Source organism: Falco naumanni, chromosome 2, assembly GCF_017639655.2.
Source record: "Falco naumanni isolate bFalNau1 chromosome 2, bFalNau1.pat, whole genome shotgun sequence".
NCBI classification, from domain to species: Eukaryota; Metazoa; Chordata; class Aves; order Falconiformes; family Falconidae; genus Falco; species Falco naumanni.
Genome location: NC_054055.1, coordinates 101,932,988 through 101,951,102, shown reverse-complemented (window position 1 = coordinate 101,951,102; position 18,115 = coordinate 101,932,988).

Sequence of the window (18,115 nt, the reverse complement as noted above, 5' to 3'; positions counted from 1 at the left end):
GCAGGGGCAGGAGCAGGGACGGGGCAGGGGCAGGAGCAGGGACGGGGCAGGGGCAGGAGCAGGGACGGGGCAGGGGCAGCGGCAGGGGCAGGGGCAGGGGCAGGGCACGGCAGGGGCAGGAGCAGGGACGGGGCAGGGGCAGGGGCAGGAGCAGGGACGGGGCAGGGGCAGGGGCAGGAGCAGGGGCGGGGCAGGGGCAGGAGCAGGAGCAGGGGCAGGGGCAGGAGCAGGGGCAGGAGCAGGGGCAGGGACGGGGCAGGGGCAGGGGCAGGGGCAGGAGCAGGGGCAGGGGCAGGGGCAGGAGCAGGGACGGGGCAGGGGCAGGGGCAGGAGCAGGGGCAGGGGCAGGAGCAGGGACGGGGCAGGGGCAGGGGCAGGAGCAGGGGCAGGGGCAGGAGCAGGGACGGGGCAGGGGCAGGGGCAGGAGCAGGGGCAGGGGCAGGGGCAGGGGCAGGGGCAGGGGCAGGGGCAGGAGCAGGGACGGGGCAGGGGCAGGGGCAGGAGCAGGGACGGGGCAGGGGCAGGGGCAGGAGCAGGGGCAGGGGCAGGAGCAGGGACGGGGCAGGGGCAGGGACGGGGCAGGGGCAGGAGCAGGGGCAGGAGCCCGGACGGGGCAGGGGCAGCGCAGGGGCAGGGCAGGGCACGGCAGGGGCAGAGTTGCCCCCGGTCCCGCCAGCCTGCTCGCCCCGCGTTGCGCTGCCTGCCGCCCCGGCCCCGCGGGTCTCTCCCCGCAAGGCCAGAGGCCCCTCCCTGGCCGGGGGACGCTTCCCCCACACACCCACCCGGGCCCGTCGGCCCCGCGGCTCCTGCTTTTTCACCCCCTGGCTGTACGGGGGTTGGAAACACAGGCGGTGAAGCCGGGGCAGGAGGCCCCCATGTGTGTGCAACTCCCTTCTCGGGGGCCGGGCATGGGATAAGGAGATGCGTGGTGTCAGGAGGCTGAGGGAAGCCCGTGGGGACACGGTGGCAGGACCGCAGCACTTTCTGAGGTGCGTGTGCTACCCTAGACCTCTGCAGCAGAGCCAGGGACAGGAGACATGTCCACACAGGGTATCTCCCCAGGTGTGGCAGGAGCCTTGGGAAGGGGATTGCAGGGCTGCTCACCGAGGAGCAGCACTTCACAAGGTGATGAAAGCTGCAAGCCAGTTTGCCAGTTTTGAACCACTGGGCACAGGAACCGTAACACTCCCCATCCTTGGCTTGGCCGGCAGATAGCTTTTTTCTGGACGTTCCCAGATTATTTTTAAAATCTCAGTTCAAAAGGTTCGGTGAAACTCAAAATGCTTCACTATTATGTAAACATATGGGTCCTGAGCTGATCTGAAAAAAGAAAAAAATGTAACAGGAGAATGACTCCCACCTAGCAACAGAACTAAAATTGCATAGCTGAGATCCAAAACTGAAATAATTTAAATTTGTTTGGTTTGTATTCCCCTCTTGTCTAACTATTGTTCCAGAAATTAACTCCTCGGAGCAGTCGAAGCACATGCTGAAGTGCAATGGCAATGCAAGCACCTACATTTATCTCCCAGTCAGGCTCCAATGTTTCCTGGAAAGCCTGCCTCTACTGTTTGCAGAGCAATTTAGGCTATTCAGGAGTTCCCGCTACCGAGATTCCCAGCCAGGGCGCGGCTTAGTGCCCCACTTTGCATTTCTTACAGCACATTTTACACGCATCTCGGAGGATTTTTGCTCATGATGTTTATTTCTTGTTTGTTTACCTGAGAGACGTCGTCTCCTTAGGAACAGAGCTAAGTCCATCAGCAGGCGCAAAGCTCCCTGCCAGCCCCCCAGGGTGATGCTGCTACCTTTCCCGTTAGCGTTCATGCCTGCTCTCCTGCTCCCTGCCACAGTGCTGGCACGTAGCTTGGCCTGTGCCTCCTCTGGGGCCACCGCCGCTCCGCAGCTCCGTGGGCCAGCAGCAGCTGTTGGCATCACTGCTCCAGCCGCCCCCATCTCTTGCTCCTGCGGGATGTTCCCGAACAGGGGGTGAGAGAGGCTCAGCCCACGCCCGCGCCTGTCTCACACACGTCACAACACCGGCTAAAGGTGACAATTACGTTAAATCACTTGTGTGATTAACTGCAGCGTACGCTCTCGTGTAGGCGGCAGAGAAGGAATCTGTCAGGCCACCCTGGACTGGACTGAATGGTGTGGTGACTTTGACATAATTTTATAACCTGTCATTGCCTTTCAAATCGCTATAGGTGAGAGAAGGCGTTCACCTACTAACCCAGGAAAATCTCAGCCCCTGAGCAATGGCTAGTAACAGCTGCCCTTGGGGTACATGTTCAACCACCGTACGAACCCGTGCAGGAGAAGCAGCTGTGACTGGACTGGCAAGTTTTATTTTCACAGTCACGCTGGCATGGCAAATAACAGGGATACAACAGCAAGTACCGGTTACTGAAGGGAGGTCATATTAGTTCCACTTGACTGAGAAATGGTAATGTTTTGAAGGAAAAAAAGGGAAAATACTTTATCAGGAAAATACTCCTACCTGTATTTTCAGAACCACTTCTCCCCAGCCTAAATGGATTCCTGCAAAAGTCAAAGACACCTCAACTTTCATTTCAGTGAGATAAGAAGTTGGCCAGAGCTATATGCTTTTGAAAATACCACTGCTTTTAGCTTTCTGCTTCTTTGAAGCCCTTAAGAATATGGACTGAACAGAATGGGGAAAATAAGAGCTCAGTAATGACTGCGAGAGGGTGGCAGAGCTCTGCAGATACTTGCTACCAGTAGTTGAAACCTGAACCTGAACAGCTCAAACTCTGCTAACCCCTGTGACAGGAGTGGCTCATAGGAAACTTGAAAGAGGTACCAGCTCCTGCTTCAGGTTATGGCTAAGCGTTGCCTAGTTTGTATTCCACAGCCTAATACACGGAGAGCTATGGCTTTTAAAACAGCTACAAACAGTTACGGAAAAATTCAAACTGATGCTAATGTTGCAAAGCCTGGCCAAGCTTTATAATGAGAAATAGCCAATTTTCTATTGTGGAAGATCTTTTTTTTCTCAGTTTTGCTGGTTTTATTTGCGTATATGACCCCTGTGTCCTGTACTGGTGAGACCAGACATGAAGTGGAAGGTTGTGTTTTCTCAGAGTTGTTTCTGAAAAAATATTTTAGAATTAGAAAGGGGCTATTTTAAAACATGAAAGAACAGAAAAAAATATAAACTCACTGAAATTTCTTTGGAATTGTCCTCCAGGTTTCAAATTTTTACAGTAAACTCTAATCCATATGGTGCTCTTGTTGTTTGCAATGTATTAAATCACCCAGTAAGCTCTATCTCACAAAATCATGGCATGCTTTACAGGGAGTGTTGCTTTATTTCTGGATGATGTTTAAAATGAGAAGTCTCAATGCAGTTCATCTTGCTGCTCTTCAGTTAGTGATAGTCTCAAATCTTTAATCTCCTTTTGGACTTTGTTCAGAAAGGTTAGGGAACAAGCCCAGGTCTCTTGCCAATTATTTTTCTCCCAGTTAAGCAAGTTCGAATGCCCAGAGCCTTAACATGGGAGCTGTTGTTCAGCTCATACTGGCTGCCCCATTTGCTTACTCATTCATTGCATTGCCAAAATTTAGATGAATTTATTAGTGAGATATGTTGGAATACCTTGAGAATGAAAGGTAGTGTGTGTAATCAAAGCCTGTTCTTACCACATAGCACATTAATATTACAAATGGTTACACAAGAGTTCTTTACACAGGAATTTGAAGGTTTTATTCTTGTTTCACAGTATCAAATTCCAGTTAAATATAAAGTGCAATCAATATGCAATTTGCAGTGTAAGTCATACTATTAGGCTAATAGCTAAAACCTTGCCTGATATCAGGGCCTCATGGCTGAGTTGGGAGATGTAAACCACCTCCCTCACATTTTGCATCCATTTCAGAATTTTGGTTTTGAGTTCAGATGCAGTCAAAATATCAGGGCAAGTGTATGCAAACATGTAGGAAAACCTGGAAATTTTCTCAATTTCTTGGTCAAGTTCTGAGAAATTTTACTTGTGTTGTGTTGTGTTGTCCTTGGGACTTTAACCAGACCTTATCCAGTCTAAACTACTTCCTTACTAAGTTGAGACCACAGGCTGCAGTTAGCATTCATTTGGGAAGACTGTGTTTTCCGCATCATCTAAAACCAGCCACACCAAATCAGCATTCTTCTTTCCCAATAGCTGGGATTTTCAAAAAAATCTTCCACTCCAAATGTACCTTAGAAAGATGTTGAGAGAAACTGAAGAGTAAAAGAAGAGATGGAAACATCCCTTTCACGTCCTTCTTCCACGTGCCCAAACATTTTATTTCAAGATCATGTGCCAAAATAAATATCAGTCCACAGGAGATAGGAACTGAGAGCCCAAATGATTTGTCAGGTTCTCCATCTCCTGAGCTGCGGCACCCATTGCGGCTCCTTTGGTAGCAGCCTTGGGTTTGGCTGCTCCATCAGCGTTGGGACTTCCCCTGCGTGTCCTTCCTCCTCACACCTTCTCCTGCTGTCCCTCCACACCTTGTCTCACCCAGCACTGTCATCACAGTGAACCTGTCCCACAAGCCCAAAAAATTCTGCCACTGCTGGATACGGGCTCTGTTCCAATGAAATTAATTTTAAGGTGGTGCAGTAGCTCAGATCCCGCCCCCCGCCCCTCAACCACTCTCTGCCTCTTAGACCAACTTACACCAACCCGGGTATCTTCCACGCACCCCTCCTGTCATCTGTCCACTGACCTCCTCAGTGCTTTCTGCTGTTACTTCCTTACCTCTTTGCAGTTAACTCTCCCTATTTAGCCCCCTGCAAAATTAATTTCTGGGTCTCTACATGTGTTTCCTCTGGTCCTGACACATCACTGTGCTCGACAAGGAAATCCCGAGGAGAGGAGAGGAAAATTGTCCTCCACTGACTGGGAACACACAAGAAGCAAGCCCCAAGCATCTCTGCAGCCAGAGGGAACACAAATAACCTTTATGCCTCCAAGGGTACAGTTGCCCATGACAAACAGCTATCCTAGGAGAGCTGCTACAGAGATCTGTGGAAGGCAACATGATGAGACAAGAAATCTGGTCCATGGAGCAGAGCTGGTGGATGCGAGTGATGGAGTGCAGTGCTGGCATTGGCAGGGGAGAGGACAGAGCTGTTTGAGTGGAATTATTCCAGATTCCCCTGACTTGCCTTCAGTTTTGCTTCAGTTGAAGTCAAAGATTATTTTTCTAATTTTTTCTCTCTCTCTCTTTAATAGCATGTTACCAAACCACCACTGAATTTCACTAAGTGAGGAGGTTAAATTAGTTTTTGAACTTAAATATGTTAAAGATGCAAGTATTTTTACTGAGGCATCGTAATACGTAGGAAAATAAATATAAATTATTTCCCCATTGGAAACAGCACCATGATTGCAGCAAGTTTAAACATCACATTTTAAAAAGCTCTTTCTGGTTCAAGTGCTCTTTTTATTTATATTCCCAAACGCACAAATGCAGTTCTCCACTTTCCAAACTCTTTTCACTAAAAATGCTACAGTGAATCTCTTAACAAACTAACATTGATCCACTCCATTGAACTGTTCTAACATTAATCTGCAGAACTGCTTTTCCCTGAGCAGTAGATACTTCTATCCACCATACTATTTAGCTAAAAGACATAAATAACCTGCAACTTAAATGCAACCCACTGAAAACCTTTCTCAGCCGAAGACCTATTACATTTTTTTTTCTCTAATATATGATACACTAGAGACTTTTTGAAAAAGAAAACTTCTACTGTACATACATAGAACATCCTGGCAAATCTTCTATTGAAGAAGGGACTTTTACAATTTTCTGCTTAGTCACATAAATATAAATCTAGAAGATCCCACTAAAATGAGTGGGAGGCAATGTGAACTTCCAACATATGACCACAAGCAAAGCTTCTGCCCTTAGAAGCTCTTGTCATATTTCCTTTTTACAGAAAAAAACCCACCAGTTTTTAGCAGATAATGCAGAGGGGAGAAGAGTTAATACTATTTTTTATTAAAATGCACCGTTTTCCCAGTGTATTATTTTTCTGCTATTACTATTAATTATGAGTGAGCTGGTGGGGTACATTAATGACTGTTCTGAATCTCTACCCAGTATTATTTAAATGCGTCCTAACTAATTTTTCTTTTTCCACACTTATTTCAAAAGAGTGACTTAAATGTCAGAAAGACAGTATTTCACTTGATTATTGTAGTACCCCAGTACTGACAAAATTGAGTGAGACCTGAGGGAGAAAGAATATTATGAACCTGCTATTTTCTGCCCTGTTCTTCTTGGATTGACAAAGGCAGGGGAATTAGCTCCCTTGTATCTCCAGAAATATATTTTTCCTGCTCTGATGCAGTCAGCAGCACAGGAAGAGATGGGAGAGCTTCTGCTTGCTCTCTCAAGAGCTCCAGCACATAGTTCACTTCTTACTACCAGCTGGAGCAGCTCTGGGGTGGTAGGTACCTCCCCACATCAGCAGATCCTAGGAGTTTGCAGACTTTGTAGTAAGCAGACCTTGGAGGTCCCTCGGAAGTGCCCTGCTCCTTTTCACAACTCATCCTTTGGGTTGTGCAGCTTAGTCCATCCTAGACTGAAATGCCCCTGTAAGTAGTAAGGAATGCCAAGAGCAATTCTGGCATTTGCCGGCCTTTTTCAACTCATCCACAGAGATGAATCAGGATTTTGGAAAAAAAACTCCACTGCTTAAGAAAGACTATAAGTTTGCTCATAACAATGAATGTTTCATTTTCCACATGTATGATTTATATTTTGATAGCTCGCATCATCATTTATGTAGCTCCTGGCAAAATTAAATTCACAGAGAGCTGTAGGTTTTGTTTTTAAAGCTCTGCGTTTTAAGGATCACAGAAACTGTGTTTGCTCTGTGAATGTTTTGTCTTTCACCTGGCATTTGCATGATCTATTTTATATATCGACAAATAATAAAAATACAATATGCTATCTGTGTCAAAAAGCAACATATGGGATTTCAAGTATGTGCATAAACAGGTTTAAATATATATACCTATCAGCATGTAATTAAAAAAAACTACTTAGATTTTAGTATCTCTATATTGCATACTTGCATATATAGTATGATGCATGTATATGTGATACATATGTGTATTTTGAATCATCTGAGTTACTGGGTCTTATTTGTTTATATTTATTGTTTCTTTTGCGGCAATGCACAGCACTTCCAGGCCAGACAGGGGTTCCATTGCTGCAGGCACGCATGCGGGCAGTGCTGCAAACGAAGCAGTATGTATCACTGTGCTGTACCAGCCCTGCTCTGAACTCCACAATCATCTATTAGCAGAATTTCATCTCCTCTCTCTACGTGTGGGAGGAATTGGTTGAACACAGGATTGCTTTTGCTTCTTCCCCTCTTCAATCACTAGCCACAGGGAGATCCTCTGCCCTCTACGAAAAGCTTATATTAGAAAAAGTAGACGAATGAGCAACAAAGCAGGCACCATACTTCACCCACATAGTCAAGGAGAACCTGGAAAAGCATCTTGTGCCTTCCATTTTTTTCTTAATGTTGGTCATGTTCAATTTTTATTAAGTGAGCATGAATACTAGAAGAGTAATTTAGGATACAGGTATCAAGAAAAGGAAGGAAGTAAATGAAAGCCAATTAAGAATGAAGGATGGAGGGTAGAAATGGGAGTCTGCGAAAGAAAGGTGAAGAAAGAAGACAGGCAAGTGGAACTGGAGCAGAAGCGCTAAGGAGACAGAAATTGTTTGAAGTTCATATATCTCAGAAACGGCATGCTCTTGTGGCTGCAATCCAAGGATCAAATAGTCCCTGAATTAGGTGCAGAGAGGCCAGTATGTGGCAAAGGGGAAGGATTTTATTACTTGGGGGACGAAGAGAGAGCTTTCATTAGCAATCCCATTTGTACTTTCCACGGTGCCACTTGTGGTGAAATGTGAGGACACACCTGGGCTTCTCCCTGTGCTACAGCTCTTGACAGGTTTATTAGTATTGATAAATAGCCCATGCCCTTGCTGGGTTTTCAGCAAGGCCAGGTATCAACATAGAGATGACTGCCTATAGACAGACAGCAGTGCTACAACATCACGGAGTCTTGGGTGGACTTGGAGAAACTTTCTTTTTTTGGACTCCTTCATTTTCAGACAAGGGTCATCAGTATGTACTTGTGTACGTGTACTTTTATATATACAAAGCACAAGATCAACATCATCCAGCCACCTTGGACTGCCTTTGGTCCTTAGGAACCAGCCCTGCACACAAGTCCTACCTCTCAACCCTCGGCATTACACAGATCTGGGGCAGAGGGTGGTGGAGGTGCACAGCCCAATGAGGAGGACACATCTCTGGGCAAGATGAATGGGAAAAGCAGGATAACATGCCACTTCGGCTCCTCTGGCACCAAGGCCATGCCATGTAAGGACACCTCTGTGTCACTCTAATGTGTAGCATCACTAACACAGTGCTCTGCTCAGGATAATTTACTGTATTTCTTAGTAGTGCATAAAAGCTGGGGCAGCACAGTATGTACAGTACCTTCTGTTCACATCTCTGATAATGAGATGCATGAGCTCCTGCTCATGCCATGTGTGTAAATGTCAGTAGATGGTGCAGTGCAGGTATTCACCCTAACTCTAATGAACAGTGTCTGCAGCTTGTTCTTAGATGGTCCTCGCTTGCAGCTAAAATCATGTTGGTCTTGCTGGGATTGAGACTGAACGTTTCCTGCCCGGCTGTGTTCAGCCTCTTGGAGGGCTGCCCATGCCATTGGCTTTGGGGTTTTTCAAGTTCTTAATATTCTGGTGTTTGAAGGAACCTTTTCGTCTAATATACTTCCTACAATTGCAAAAAGAGTTATACATTAAAACAATCCTACTATTAAATGCAATAAAGTTAAGGAGAAATGTTCTTTCAGAGCTAGCCTGAAGTTCCTGTGTACAAACAAATTGTGTTATCCTAAAGCCTATGCCTTAATATGATATTCTCTTACAGTTGTTTTAATAACTCAAAGTCTACACAAACTGCATTTCTGTAAGCAACTTATATATTTTTTTTAAAGTGACTCTCCTCTGCAGTGTTCAAATTAAACTTAAGCTGCTCTATTGCATCTGTAAACCAATTTCTAGCATGTTTTGCTTTTTGTCTTTCATATAGCTAATGATGCTGAAGACCTCAGTAATAGCATTACTTTGTGAGTTGAAAACAGTCACATTCTCCATATTCTTTATTCCTGCCTGGAATTGTTTTGTCCTGACTCCTGACTAATTCGCATTCTGTCCACTCTGTTGTGTTGCTGCATGAATGCTCTCTGCAACTAGCTGATGACTATCCCATTATTTGACCCTCTGGAAGCACTTTTCTGCCTTTTCTGTAGGAAACAGAAGAGGAAATTACATCTCAGCCAAAATCCCTCATTTTATTGTGTTGTGTCAAAAAACTGGGCTGCCATCACCAGTTGCTAAAATGCCCCTTTGGAGAAAACATTATATATAACAAGGCTCAAACTGGCTCTAAGTATAGCTTTTTCCTCTCTAGCCATGACACCGGTAGCTTGCTATGTAAATCAAATCAAAGACACAGGGACAGGAGAAGATGATCATATCTGAAACAATGATGCTGTAATTAAGAAACCTACTGCCAGCCCTCCTAGATCTCTTTTGACTTGTGGCTTTTACTTAACTTGAAGTACAGGTTAATTGAAACACTCCAGTTGATGTAGGGCAACTTCTATAGCTGTGACTATGATACTGCTTAGTGCAGTGTCTTTTAGGGGTGAATAAAATGTTTTGCAAGCTGAGAAGTTAATCAGCACAGTTCTTTTTACTGCTTTGGATTACTTCAGTCTTCCTTCACAACACTAATTCCTGATTCTTTCCTACTAATGTAATCTATACAATGCTGATTTTCTCACTTGATTGAGGTAAATCAATTTTTTTTTTCAGTTACTTCTGCCTTTATGTGTTTGACTTAGGAAGAAAGAACGGGAAGGTATTTCACCACTACAAACAAAGTACTAAAAAAAAACAGCATAGAAAGCTTAATCATTCTGTGCCCATAAGTGGATATACTGCAAGTCTCCCTGATCACCCATATGAACAGTGTTAAAATCATACATAGAACTTGGTGCAAGATAATTCAGTATAGCCCTGTTCATCTTTGATGGACCTATGCCAGTGTATGCTGCTAAGGGCACAGCCTCTTTGGGGCTACAACCCTACTACATTTTAAAATGGAGTGTACCTAGAGATGTATTAATGACAGCAAGGGAACATTAAATCTTCCAGATTGATGGAGTTTTCCCATTTGATTTAAGACTTCGGTACTACAAAACAACTTGAAATCCAGACATAAGGATGTGAAATCTGCCACATTCTTATCCCAAATTGCAATATAATCCAGGGACCCCAAATCCAACCTCTCTCACTGGAGAAGTGCCATTAAAAATACTGAGCTGGTGTTATCCCTTGTTGCAGTGAAGGGTATTTTCAGGTTCCTCAATACAATGCTAAAGTTTAGCTGAAGTATCCGTGGAGCAATAAAGTGGCCTAGGTAAATACATCTTACACCAATATCGATGAGGTATTTGCCTTCATGGATTTGGGATTAAATTGCTGACGCTGGACTCCAAAAATATCTCATTTTCTGCTCAGATTGGACACAGTACAGAAAGCATGCAGAGGCCAAAAATCTTCGCTTATTTTTCTGATATTTTTATATCAGGATTCTCAGCTGGTGTTCACTAAAGTAGATTTCAGCTGGAGCTGGTTTTATTCTGAGAGTTGCAGATAAATGTGCACATGTACCCTGACACTGCTAATAGTTGCATTAGCTCCAACATGAGAGGTTTTATTAGCTTTACTAATTTTATGATAACCTTGCTGGACCACCTTCATGTTTAAATATTTTATGGAAAATTACTGATTGAAAACATTGACAAAAAGGAATGAAAAGAATGGCATTGCTAAGATATTCTAGCTAGCATGTCCTGCAAGTGTCCACTTCTGAAAATCACCTGGAATTTCTTGGAGGAGAAGCTGCTTTGGGAAGGCTGAGCCAGGGTGATAAATCAAATCTAGCCCCTCTGCCTGTGGCCATCCCAGGAACCAAAACACAGGACATGCTTGGTTCCCGAAATGTTGGAGACCCTATAGTCCTCAGGGCATTTGCTCTCCAAGAAAGCACTTGCAACTTCTCCAGTGTTCTCAGGACATAAGCAAATCTCTAAAGATGTCAGATCTTCATCATTAAGACTACTTGTGTCCTAAGTACCCTTTACCCCATAAAAGCAGATCACTATTTTCTGTTCCACATGTGGAATTTTCAGAGCTTTTAATTGAAAATGTTCCTTCAGAGAAATGTTAGTGAATATAATCAACCAAAAATAAAATACCTAAAGAACATATCATCTGACTTTTGTGTTTCCATCTTTCAAAAACATTTATTTTTAATTGCATAATTAATAAAATTTTGCAATAAGTTCTAGGATGCGGTTTCCACATTCAAAACCAAGCAGCATATCTGCCTGAATCACAGAGTGGCTGAGGCTGGAAGGCATCTCTTGAAATTGTCTCGTTCAAATCCCCTGCTCAAGCAGGGCCACCCAAACTAGGCTTTTCAGGGTCACGTCCAGTCTGGTTTTGAGCATCTCCCAGGACAGAGACTCCTCTGGGCAACCTGTGTGAGAATTTGATGACCCTTACAGTAAAAACATCTTTTCTTATGTTCAGAAGTCAGATCCCGAGTGAGAAACCATCTGAAGCCAGAATAATAATGGGGCAAAGGGTTTGTACTACAACATCTTCTAGATATTTTAGGAATTTCCTTGATGCAACAGCAAAATAAAGTAATAAAAGATTTAGTTTCTTACTTCATTCAGCACAAAAACTGTAAGCCACACAAGAGGTAACCTACAGATGCACTTGCTTGTTTGTTGAGCTCAAAACCTTCACTTGCGTCTCATAAATGGTTCATTCTCTATGATTTTCTTAAGTATCAACATTAATGGGTATGGTTTGACAGGGAAAAAACCTACAGAACATTGTGAAAAGCATTTATATTTAAAGACCAAAGCTGGAATGATGGTTATTCCTGTCTTTACAGAACTGTGTAAAATTTGACTTTTAGGTATCTCTGTTCTTCTAGCTGTTAAGTACAGAGAAGTACAAGGAACAGTAATACCCTGTCCCAAAGGTGTTCCGAGACCAATTCAGAGACTTTGAATGTGGACACAAGAGAGTTTGACATGCTTTTGAAGTCGTACTAGGGAAACAATTATGGAAACAGCTGCCACAGGTCGGGCTAAAGGTTCTTGAACCCTGTGTCCTGTCTCCAGCAAGACCAGCAGCAGGTCTGTAGGGGAGGAGTGTGCTAAGGGGGTGTAAGAAAGGAAGATGTTGTCTGGTACTTTCCCCCATCCCTCATTGCAGCTTTTCCCATCTGTGGCCCAGGGACTTCTCAGAGCATCATGCCAAGGTCAGTGGAGCTGGGATGATTTAATCCAATGTGAAGCCACTCCCTGATGTACAGATATATATATATACACTACACATAGATACGTTATATATTCCACAGTGCAGCTACAGAAACAGGTCAAGGAGGGCTTGAAGGGTTAAGACATTTTCTAGAAAAAAATCTAGGTGTGAAAAACATCTTTCTGCCTTGGGGGAGCAGACTGTCGGAACATTTTACATAGCTTTAAAATACCGTTTTAAAAATCTAGTTCCACAAAAAATTATCAGAGATACCAAAACAATGCAGTGTATTTATAGCAAATGTCAGAATCTCTTCATTTGTTGTAGGTGGTGGAGACAACCGATCTCAGTGGAACAATCTGAGAGTGGAGAGTACTTGTCACGGTGCGTAAGGCTTGCCTCCCCTCCTTATGAACACATGAAAAGGAAAAAAAGAGTGGTTGACAAGGAATCGGGCAAAACCCCAATCAGTTAACACACATAACAAAGACATTCACTGTGTGCAATAGTGTAGACTGCACAAACTAAATAGGAGACATTTGTATCCTTTAATCTTTTCTAATTATAGTAATTACAGTTTAAAAAGTTTTCCAGGCAAGGGTGTGATGTATAAAATTAATTGTAGTGTGGTGATTCTCTATCTTAAATTAAGGAAAAGATAAAAATTATTGCTTAGTTTCATGTCTTTGCATATCGCTTTTCAAATACATAATTTATTATATAGTACCTATACATATTTTAGCCTCTATTTTTCAAACAGATTTCCATAAATTTAACAGGAATTCAACAAACATTGAAGATTTATTTTGTCACTACTGATGGTCTAGTACTGATACTGACAAAACCCTAAATGTAATTTCTTAGGACTTGACTAAATTTGGTTTTTTCCTTCCCCTTTCTTGAAAAGTTATCAAAAAGCAGCATGGCCATTTCCAGGAGAAAAAGGTATATATTTTCCCAAGGCTTAGCCAACAAACCTAACAAATATTTCTTTGAAGAGCTCATTCATGTTTCAGAACACAAATTTTGCAGCACCTAGAATAAAACTTCTTCTCATCTGTCTACCTATACTACCTTTCTGGAGAAAGTGAGAAGACACTAATTTTGCAAGCAGACCTGTAATGTCCATGACCTCATAGGGAGTTATTCTGAAGGCCAAGCCTTCAGAATACAAATGGTCACTGGTTCACCAACAAGTTGCAGATAACTGGAAGAATAAGTTAAGTTCTAGATGAAAAGAAAAAAAGCGTTTGAATAATAAGTATTAAAAAATAAATAAAGGAATTAAACCACTGTAAGGTGAGCAGCAGAAGAGAAATGGACCTTCAAAACTGCTGGGCAGTTGGAATCTTTTTTTCATATGAAAAAGTGCTGTTTGTCTACATATATGGGCCACATTAAAATGTATGTGCCTTTGCCTTTGATAGGAGAAAAGACAAAATTTTGAACTAGATATCATTGCTGTGGTCTGGTATATTTTAGTTATCACACATCAGACCTCCCTCCACTGGCTGAAGATGTTGCAGGCTTCTCTGACTCTTGTAGTCACCTAACGATCAGGGCTCTTCTCAGGGCTGTTCAGGAAGCTCTTTATCATATACAGGACAAAGCACACTGCATCCAAAAGATGAATTAAATTTGCTGCTACTCTATTTTAAACCCTACCCCTGCTTTCCCAGGTCGGTCAGTCTGGTACAGCCACAGCCCTTGAGGAAAGTATGACGTTCTCGCTTCTTCTGCCTCACTTACTCCGCACATGGTGTCTGACACAGAAGTATCTGGGAAACCAGTGCATTAAGTATCTGCTGTTTACTGAACTAATAAGCCGGTTTTCTGAGTTTAACAGTTTCCCCTGTTCTACCATCTATTGCTCACAGACAGCAGCCATTCACTACTACCCATTCAGGCCTTCACTGTTTTAAATTTATGTAGCTATGCATCAGTCCCTACTTATACAGCAGCCTGGCTGAATGCAAAGTTCAAGTAAATGTATTAATAGACTGTGCCATTCCTTGTCCATCATGTTGTGGGACCATCCCAAATCCTATTCTTAGCTGTGCTGTTGCAGTATATGAGATTATTCTGCCTTTTCTAGAGCTGGTTGCTAGAAGTATTTATAACTGGCTGCTAAGGGTGTGTCATTTTCTTAACAGAAAGTACTGCTGCTTAATCTTCTTTCTTAAATTCTGACTGTTCTGATATCCTAATCTACTCCCAGTTTCACAGTTTGTGACAATTTTGCAGAACTGAGCAGTAGAATGTGTGCCCAGAATTCATATTTTCTGCTTTCAGTTTTCTGAAGCATCACTCATGCAATGTTTTCATATTTGCCCCCAAGACAGATACTGGTTTTGACATGGCCTTATGACTAGTCAAACATTATTTGCAGCCTGACTTTTTAATGCAAGGAAGCTAAGCATGCTTGGACTTTTAGTTTAGCTCGTGTCAGGCCCATTATATTCATACATAACACCCTAAGAGCTACTTTTTTTGGCACTGGAGTTAGAAGCTCCTCCTTCGATGCATTTGTAAACCCCATTCTTCAGCTTCTTGGTCTATCTTAAGGGAACTTTAGAGTGGTAATTCCATTATCTTGTCTCAAAGAATAGCCCTTTCCCTTTTCCAGTGAAAACTTAGTGTTTTTATCTGAATAACCTGCCAGCAAAAATAACTTGTGACTTCTTAAATAAATACGCTAATGTATGTAAGAAAGCAAACCTTGCTGATGACACGAAAACAAAGTCTAGCTTATAGCAGAAAGACTGTTCTCTTTGAATCTGGATGCTATTGCAATAGAGTAGTTGTCTTCACAGATATAAAAGGTGCTTGTAAACCCCCATTGAACTCTGTCTTCATGAATATAACAGCACTTTGCCCTCATGCAAAATAACTATAGAACAAAATAGAATGCATTACTTTTACCTAAATTGTCAGAAGAAGTATTTCCTTTCTCAAAAGTGGTCGCTAGCTATATGCTGTAGAAGTACAAAAGATAAGACTTAATCCATGCTTTGTCAGTCAAGCAAAATTTCCATTGTGGGGGGAAAAGGTTCAAAATACTATATGAGTATTTATTTCAGAGTGCTTAGATGTCAGTGGCAGCTGGCATTGCAAGAAATGAAGGCAATGAAGAAACTTTGCTGTTTACCATATAACCTCAATAAAATGTTGTATTCTGCAATTTACTCTGCACTTTATTGGAAGACATTGGCCATTTGTAATGTAGTCATTTATAATAACGAATTATGTTCAAATAATATTAGGCAGGAGCCTGTTTCAGGTGCTTTAAGCTGCCCCTTTCTCACCACAGAAGGAGCCTAGGAGATGAGTTTAATAATTAGGCACCTAAAGTTAGTCTACAAGCAGCCACAAAGCATGCCCACCGATTTAAGCCATTAATTTTACTTCAGCTCATCATCAAAATTACGTTCAGAAGAAAAAACAGCTGCACAAGGCATGGCCACGTACTCTTGGTCTGGTGGATCTTTGTCAACCTTAAACTCTGTTTTACAGGAAAGAGTCAGAGTTACAAATTACACTTGCCTATCCCTCTTCAGCGTGTGTACATGATGTTCATCTGTCCTTGTGCGAGTCAGTGTTCAAGATAATATGCGTTTATATTACCTCTGAACTTATTAAAAACCATCCACTGCAAGATGTTATGCTAATACCTCAAAGAATTACATAAATTAGGATAAACTGACTAAGTCCTGAGATCCTATTGCCAGGAGCATCCTCTACAGAGAAGCGTTGATAGAAAGCGTTATTTTATTATTACTAAGATGAATCAGTCACATTCAGGGCCCCATGTTTAGGCACCACACAGATATATAGTAAGAGACAGTACCTGTCCAAAAGACCTTACAGAGCAGCACAAGACAGACATATGGCAGAAAGTACTATTAATTTAGTTTTATATAGCAGAATATAAACCATACAGGGATGAAGCATATATGCCCAGCATCAGATTGGCAGGAACGCAACAGCAAAGCCAAAATCCAAACAAAAAAATCTGAATTCACACTGGTAATTTACCTCATTCTCTTGTGCTTGCATAGCTTCTTAAACACTGCATGGTCTTTTTTAATTTGGGTAGGCAAATACCTCTGCTCTCAACACTCTTCATTGTCATATCATATGTCTCTATTCTCAAAATATATGTTTTACAGTAATTGCCTTTTCAAAGTCCACCCTTAAAACAATTTTCAAAAGCAGATAAAAGGTGACGAACAGCACTTCTCTGGAAAAAAATGTAAATTGTTAGTAGCATCATTGTTACAACTTCAAAACCTTTACTGTTAAGAAAGAAACCAGACATTTTTACAATGGCTGAAAAATGTTAAATGCTGTGCTGAGAAATGAAGGGGGGTAAGAGGGGTCATTTAATTTTATTATGAGGATACAAATGCACTAAGTGATTGAAGTACACAAAATTCTCATTATATGTACTTCAGTTTTCTGCTCGTCTGAATTTTTGAACACAGTGGTTCTTGCAGTGCAAGCAGAAAAATCAATGAAATATCCTATTCCTGCTGAACCATGTTATCATAATGACTTGGTGTATTTTACCCATTCCAATTATCTCAATTTGGAGTGTAGGAGGGAAGGGAAGAGTGGTAGACAGGAGGAAGGGCAGAAGGGAACAGTGTTACAGATAGATATTACCAGAATTTGTTTCAGTCAATGGCATACATTAAAATTGCACTTCAGTAGATTTGCATGCATTAAAACACATTGTATCTGCATGTCATAATTACTCGCTTTCATTTCATTTATGTCCCTTTGATGTATTAAAATGGCAGTTGAGCCCTGTGCAGTATTAGGCTTGTGACTTTGACTGAAATCCAAACAAGCTTGTAATGAAACGGCTTTTGTTAACTTCTTGTACATCTGTATGGTGCTCAGTTAGATATGTCTGCTGGGATACACATGATACATGTGTACCCTCTAAATGAATAATTTTGGGTTGTGTAATTAGTTTGTGTTAACTGTTTGCTGATACAGTCACTCTTCCCAACGAAGAAGCTAGCATCAATATACCTAGATAGTATCAGTACATAATATTTAAAGAGATAGCTGGAAGAAATGAAAACCTTCTGCTTAACAGGCCAGTCAGACTTTGAATTATGCAGGAGTCTATAGCAAATACAGTTAGTTTGCTTTAATAGTTATGTATTTTTTAGGACAGGATCACAAGCCAATGTACACAGTGGCTTAAGCATGTAGGAGAAAAATCCCTTATCTATATCTGGGGCTCCCAGTGTACTCTGGGCACTTACAGCCTGCTGTTTTGTTCATTCAATCCAAAACAATTTGAGAAGAGGGTATATAGGGCAAGACAATATGTTGGCTGCTGCAGGCAAGTGGTTTGGAAACGTACATAGCAGAGAGGGAGGGTTAACCATCCGACCAGCGCAGTACCATGGCCATCAGAGAGAGCTTCTGCACAAGCTGGACCTGTGCCGTCCAGCCTTGTGTCCTGCAGCATTCCCGGATGGCAAAAACAGGGCTGTGGAGCTGAAGGAGGAGTCATAAGGGGAATGTGACAATGCTCCTCCTCGTTTTTTTTTCCTCAGGTTGGACATAAGGCATGTGTCAGCAGCAAGAAACAACCAGGCAGTCCTTGTGGGAGAGCTCT